This window comes from Chrysemys picta, chromosome 12, assembly GCF_011386835.1.
Source record: "Chrysemys picta bellii isolate R12L10 chromosome 12, ASM1138683v2, whole genome shotgun sequence".
Classification (NCBI taxonomy): Eukaryota; Metazoa; Chordata; order Testudines; family Emydidae; genus Chrysemys; species Chrysemys picta.
Window position 1 is genome coordinate 26,680,842 of NC_088802.1, and position 6,654 is coordinate 26,687,495.

Below are 6,654 nucleotides of genomic sequence, written 5' to 3' on the forward strand. Positions count from 1 at the left end.
CAGTTCCAGCACTGGGGCCTCCCCACTTGCTGTAGCCCAGGGCCCCAGGAGACCTGGATCTGCCTCTGGTAGAGTTGCAAGGCCATGATTATGGCTGTGGCAGTCACCTCCCCATGCTGACACTGCACTAAATACGTCAGAAAGAAAGGCGAATGAGAGCGCTTCACCCCATCCTCACACCCCCTTGTGTGTCCCCCAGCACCCCACCTCTGCACTGGATTTCACACGGTGCCATGCACCCTCAATGCTGCATTATTGCCTGGACCGTTCTGGCAGCTCATATGGCCCTGCCCCGCGAGGCTCAGTCAGAGCAAACCGAAGAGATTTTCTCTGGGACCTCTCCTAGAGGCTGACTGGATGAAAAGCTCTGGCCGCTGCGGTGGTTTGTCCGGAGCAGGTGAAGTGTTTGAGTACTGGGCAGGGTTAGCTGGCTCATGTTTGCTAGGCCTGAGACCTAAACATGACCTTTATCCTAGTCTAGACAGAACCTAAGAGTTTCTCCAGCATTTCTTTTGTGCACTTTCTTCACGGCTCTCCACCTGTTTGGGAAAAAGACAGTCCTGCCACCCCTCACAGGGACTTATTGGGGCCCCACCCCAATGGCTCAGAGTTAGGGCTGGGTGTGGGGGGTGCAGTGTGGGAGAGTTTACTCTAATTCTCTGTTTCCTGGTTTCCAGAGGGTTAAGCTGAGCCACATTCTGGAAGGACAATGAGGCAGCCCTCAGCCACCCCAAGAAAATATGGGAATCAGAAAGGAAAATCTCCTGTATCCCTTGCCACCTTCACCTTGATGGCAACATCATGGAGAACATGCAACGATGCTCTGTAGAACTTTCACTTCCATCGCTAAAAGGATCCAAAAAGCAATAAGCACCCGGCTTCATCCCACTCACCCGCTAATGTAAGACCTGAATTCCAGTCATACTGAACTCCTACTCTGGTATCAACAGAGCAGCACGTCTCAGAACCTATGCTTTGGGGAAGTTAATCTGCTTAAACAGCCCTGAGATCACTGCTGAGGTTTTGTGTCCAAGCGTGAGTTGGATGGAAGCGTGGGGGCATGTTGCTTTTTGGTCTCTGTTGGAGTGGAAAACAGTTAGTTCCAGGACAGTTTTCCCCCTCCACCTCCCATCCCAATCTCCAAGTAACCCACCCACCAGCACCCAAGCTCCCGCTCCCATTGGCCGAGCCCATCAGGCAACAACTCAACTTCCAAATATTCCCTACCCCTCCCTGGCACCCATCATCATGCTGCATGAATCTCCAGTCTCTCAGTCCCCCGGCACTCATAGCCAACCAACCATAGATCCCACGGTCCCCAGATGTGTGATTGGAGCAGAACCACAACGGAATCAAATAACAAAACAAAACAAAACATTGTGGCTGTCTACTGCGTGTGATTTCTCCGATGTCTAGTAAGGCGTGAGCTGTTGCTGAAGTTTCCCACAGACGAGGCATTTATAGGGTTTCTCTCCCCTATGGATCCTTCTCTGATGTCTACTGAGATCTGAGTTCACACTGAAGCTTTTCCCACAGTCGGGGCATTTGTAGGGTCTTTCCCCTGTGTGGATTCTGTGATGGGTAAGAAGGATTGATCTGCGATTGAAGCTTTTCCCGCACTCAAGGCACCTAAAGGGTCTCTCTCCTGTGTGGATTCTTTGATGTTTAATAAGGTAGGATGTTGCACTGAAGCTTTTCCCACAGTTGGGGCATTTATAGGGTTTATCTCCTGTGTGGGTTGCCTTGTGGATAAGAAGGTAGGAGCGCACGCAGAAACTTTTCCCACACTTAAGGCAACTCATAGGGTTTTGCAGCTGTATGGATTTTCCGATGGGTGCTCAGCGTTGAGCTCAGGCGGAAGCTTTTCCCACAGTCGGGGCATCTGTAGGGTCTCTCCCTTGTGTGGATCGTCTGATGTACAATCAGGGCTGAGCTTGCACTGAAGCTTTTCCCACAGTCAGAGCATTTGTAGGGCTTTTCACCAGTGTGGATCCTCTGATGGGTGATAAGGTGCGAGCTCTGACAGAAGCTTTTCCCGCACTCAAGGCATTTAAAGGGTCTCTCCCCGGTATGGATCCTCTGATGTCTACCAAGGTCTGAGCTCACACTGAAGCTTTGGCCACACTCAGGGCAGTTAAAGGGTTTCTCACCAGGGCTGATTCTCTGATGGGCTTGAATATTTTTAGTTTGCCTGAGAGCTCTGCCAGGGGAAGTGACTCTTCCCTGTGTCTCCTCCACCTGGGATCTTTTCCTGACCTGAGCTGCCTCGACTCTCACAGGCCGCCACCTGCTCAGGAATCTGGCAAACGTTCCCTTCGGTGTTTCCCAACACCACCCCTGTGGACAATTCTCCTCCTTTACATTCACCGCCCCATCCTCTGCTGGAATAAAGGGGCAAAATTCCAAGTCATTCCTTGCGCTGGGAAGTAAAGAATCCTTGGGAAGGGGAAACGTCAGAAATAAATAACAATGATCTGAAATTAGGGGCCAAATCCCCCAAAGCAGAAGGACCAGATTTGCTTCCACGTAACACCCTGAATACTCAGGAACGGGGAGCAGGAGGAGGAGAGTGGTGTATTTGTGAGTCAGGGAAGCCATGAGGATGTGACCGCTGCTGGGGCAAACCTGATCAGGTGAGATGGGGCAGAACTGTGGGGAAGGCTCCCGGGGCCTTGGTGCAAATCCCAGCTGCTTCCTTCCCTCAGCCCTGGTTTCCAAATTGATTTAACAGGCTCCTCACCTGTGCAGATTCCTCGCAGACTCTCCCCTTCCTCTGCATCCAAGGGCCCCGGCTCCTCTCCTGGCTCCATCAGAGAGATCTGGAGTAGAAATAGCCCCGGGTTAGATGGGCTCCCTGCACACAGGGAGCGTTTGTTCCTCACATGTACCGAGGTGTGATTTTTGTACTGATCTTTTCATATGGAACAGCTGACTCGTCTTTGAATGTGAAGAGCTAAAATCAGACACGTGGCTTTTCTATGAGAAGAAATCATGCTTTAATTCTCTCTCTAGTCACAGACCGATGCTACATTGTGCTAGTAAGGCTCCCTGCATGCTGCCAGCTGAGAGGCCATGAGGCCTAGTGGGTAGGTCACGAGATAGACACTCATGAGACCGGGGTTCTGTTCTCAGCTCTGTCATTGTCCTAACGAGCTACAGGCCTGGTCCCCACTAAGCCCCCACTTCGGACTAAGGTACGCAAATTCAGCTACGTTAATAATGTAGCTGAATTCAAAGTCGATGCCGCGTACTCCTCTCGGCGAGCTGGAGTACCGGCGTCGACGGCGAGCACTTCCGGGATTGATCCGGGATCGATTTATCGTGTCTTAACCAGACGCGATAAATCAATCCCAGAACATCGATTGCCTGCCGCCGGACCCTCCGGTAAGTGAAGACGTACCCAAAGTCTCTTCCTCCTCATTCTTCTGTTCTAGCACAAGGGACCAATGTCCAAATATCATGAATAAGTCCTCAAAAATCATGGGATTTTTTCTGAAAAATTCTGCCATTTAAAGAAGATATTGAAACTATATTTGAGATTCATTTTGTTTGCCTCCTTGCTTTGGAGTCTCTTGGGTTCATATTTTTTCTGCTACCATCAGGGCTAGAATGTCACTTAATTTTTTTAAAAAGAAACTTGAGATCCTCATGGAATCACAGGGCTCCAGGAGCTGGGGCTCTAAGGGAAAAAAATCACCCAATCTCATAGGCACTGACTTACCAAGCTGCCGGGAGGGTGCTTGACCCCTACTCCACCCCAGGCCCTGCCCCCACTCCACTCCTTCGGACAAGCTGACTGTTCTGGGCTGCCAAAATCCAGGCTTTTCTAAAATGAATGCTCCTGTTGCTCCTTTGCATTGGTTGGGTGAGGGCCACGGTGCTGACCTCACCTCTTTGGCCCTTTGGTGAAACTACATTGCCTTGTCTCCACTCGGTTTTTCCAGGGGGGGATAGCTAATGCAGGTTAGTTAACACACATTTGCTAAGCACTGAGGACACAGAATACAAGGCTGACTCAGATGTTAAATGAACCATTGTTGTTCATGGCTTGACAACTGTGATACAGGTTGTGTGGCTCACACTGCTCGTTTGCCATCAGAGGTATTTGCATCTGAGTGTCTGCAGCCCCCTATTGTGTGGGTGTCATGGAAAACCAGCTAAAACATTTTAAACTAGAGAAATTACCAGAGGCTTCCTCCCACCCCCGCCTCGCTCTATTTCCCTTATCCCCTTCCGTTGTTAAGGGGTTGGCTAGATGGTCTGACACTGAGGCCTGGTTTACATTACAGAGTTAGGTTGTCGTAAGGCAGCTGATATTCTATGACAGTGAAGGTGGCATCAGAACATGCCAGCCACCCAGAGCCTTAAAACATGGAAATTAGAAGGGAAAAGACTCCTGTATTCCTTGCCATCTTCATATCAGCTACAACATTGTGGATAATGTGCACCTATGCTCCATAAGGCTTTCACTTCCATCGCTAACAGACACCAAAAAGAAACATTCACCCCATTCAACGCTCTGCATAACCTGACTGGTGAAGTCGTACTCTCGAGTATCAACAGTTGAACACATCTGACTCTTCCACAGCCTGTGTATTTGGGAACTTAATCTGCTTTAACAGTCACTTCTGAGGTTTTGTAACAGACCATGAGTTGGATGGCAGTTGGGGGGTATATTGCTTTTCATTCTCTGTTAGAGAAGGAAAACATTTAGAGTTCAGGACAGTTCTCCCATCTGAGGCCTGGTCTACACTACAAGTTTAGGTCGACTTTAGCAGCGTTAAACCGGTTTCTTTACTCCACCTCCGACGAGGGAACTAGCGCTAAAATCGGCCTTTGTGGGTCGGATTTGGGGTAGTGTGGACGGAATTCAACGTTATTGGCCTCCAGGAGCTATCCCACAGTGCTTCATTGTGACCGCTCTGGACAGCACTCTCAACTCAGATGCACTGACCAGGCAGACAGGAAAAGCCCCGCGAACTTTTGAATTTCATTTCCTGTTTTCCCAGCGTGGAGAGCACAGGTGACCACGCAGAGCTCATCAGCACAGGTAACCATGATGGAGTCCCAGGATCGCAAAAGAGCTCCAGCATGGACAGAACGGGAGGTACAGGATCTGCTCACCATATGGGGAGATGAATCAGTGCTAGCTGAACTCCGTAGCAGTAAACGAAATGGCAAAATATTAGAAAAAGTCCCAAAGGCCATGAAGAACAGAGGCCATAACAGGGACGCACAGCAGTGCCGCGTGAAAATTAAGGAGCTAAGGCAAGCCTACCACAAAGTCAGAGAGGCAAACGGAAGGTCTGGGGCAGAGCCGCAAACATGCCGCTTCTACATGGAGCTGCATGCCATTCTAGGGGGTGCAGCCACCACTACCCCAACCGTGTGCTTTGACTCCGTCAATGGAGAAACATGCAACAGGGAAGCAGGTTCGGGGTACGCGGAACATGATGATGATGAAGACAATGAAGATAGCTCACAGCAAGGAAGCGGAGAAACCGGTTTCCCCAACAGCCAGGATATGTTTATCACCCTGGACCTGGAACCAGTAACCCCCAAACTCACCCAAGGCGTGCTCCCAGACCCTGAGGGCACACAAGGGACCTCTGGTGAGTGTACCTTTGTAAATATCACACATGGTTTAAAAGCAAGTGTGTTTAATGATTAATGATTAATTTGCCCTGGCAATCGCGGCCAGTACAGCTACTGGAAATGTCTGTTAACGTGTATGGGGATGGAGCGGAAATCCTCCAGGGACATCTCCAGAAAGCTCTCCTTCATGTACTCCCAAAGCCTTTGCAAAAGGTTTCTGGGGAGGGCTGCCTTATCCCGTCCGCCATGGTAGGACACTTTACCACGCCAGGCCAGTAGCACGTAGTCTGGAATCATTGCATAACAAAGCATGGCAGCGTATGCTCCCGGTGTTTGCTGCCATGCAGACAACATCCATTCCTTATCTCTCTTTGTTATCCTCAGGAGAGTGATATCATTCACGGTCACCTGGTTGAAATGGGGTGATTTTATTAAGGGGACATTCAGAGGTGCCCGTTCCTGCTCGGCTGAACAGAAATGTTCTCTGCTGTTAGCCACGCGGTGGGGGGGGGGAGGGGTGAAGTGATCATCCCAGAGAATTGAGTGTGTGTGTGTGTGGGGGGGTAGTTGGGTTTGTGCTGCATGTTAACCCAGAAACCCCAGTCCCTCCTTTTACATTGCAAACCCATTTTAAATGGCCAACCCAATGGGTCCTTGGTATGGGAAATGAGGGCGCTGCTGTTTGAAACCATCCCCACATGTTAGGAAGGTTAAAAAAGCCAAAAGACTGTGGCTTACCATGGCTGCCTGCAAGCTGAATTCTGTTGCCTGGCACTACGTGAGTGATCTCTCACACCAAACCGGCAGGCCCTCAATATAAGAGGAAAAATGCGACCTTGTAACGAAAGCACATGTGCTGTGTAATGTGAACAGCAAAATTTAACATGAAAGAGTGTACCCATTGTTCTCTAAAATGTGTCTTTTTTAACCACCTCTCCCTTCTCCTCCACCAGCTGCAAATATTTCTCCTTCGCAGAGGCTAGCGAAGATTAGAAGGAGAAAACGGTGGACTCGGGATGACATGTTCTCGGAGCTCCAGATGTCCTCCCATGCTGAAAG

At 49.8% G+C, this 6,654-nt stretch overlaps 1 pseudogene; it reads right to left on the reverse strand.

Moving 5' to 3' along the window:
* Positions 1–243: 243 nt before the first annotated feature.
* Positions 244–2,725, reverse strand: LOC103306926 (zinc finger protein 664-like; annotated as a pseudogene).
* Between the last annotated feature and the right edge of the window lie 3,929 nt (positions 2,726–6,654).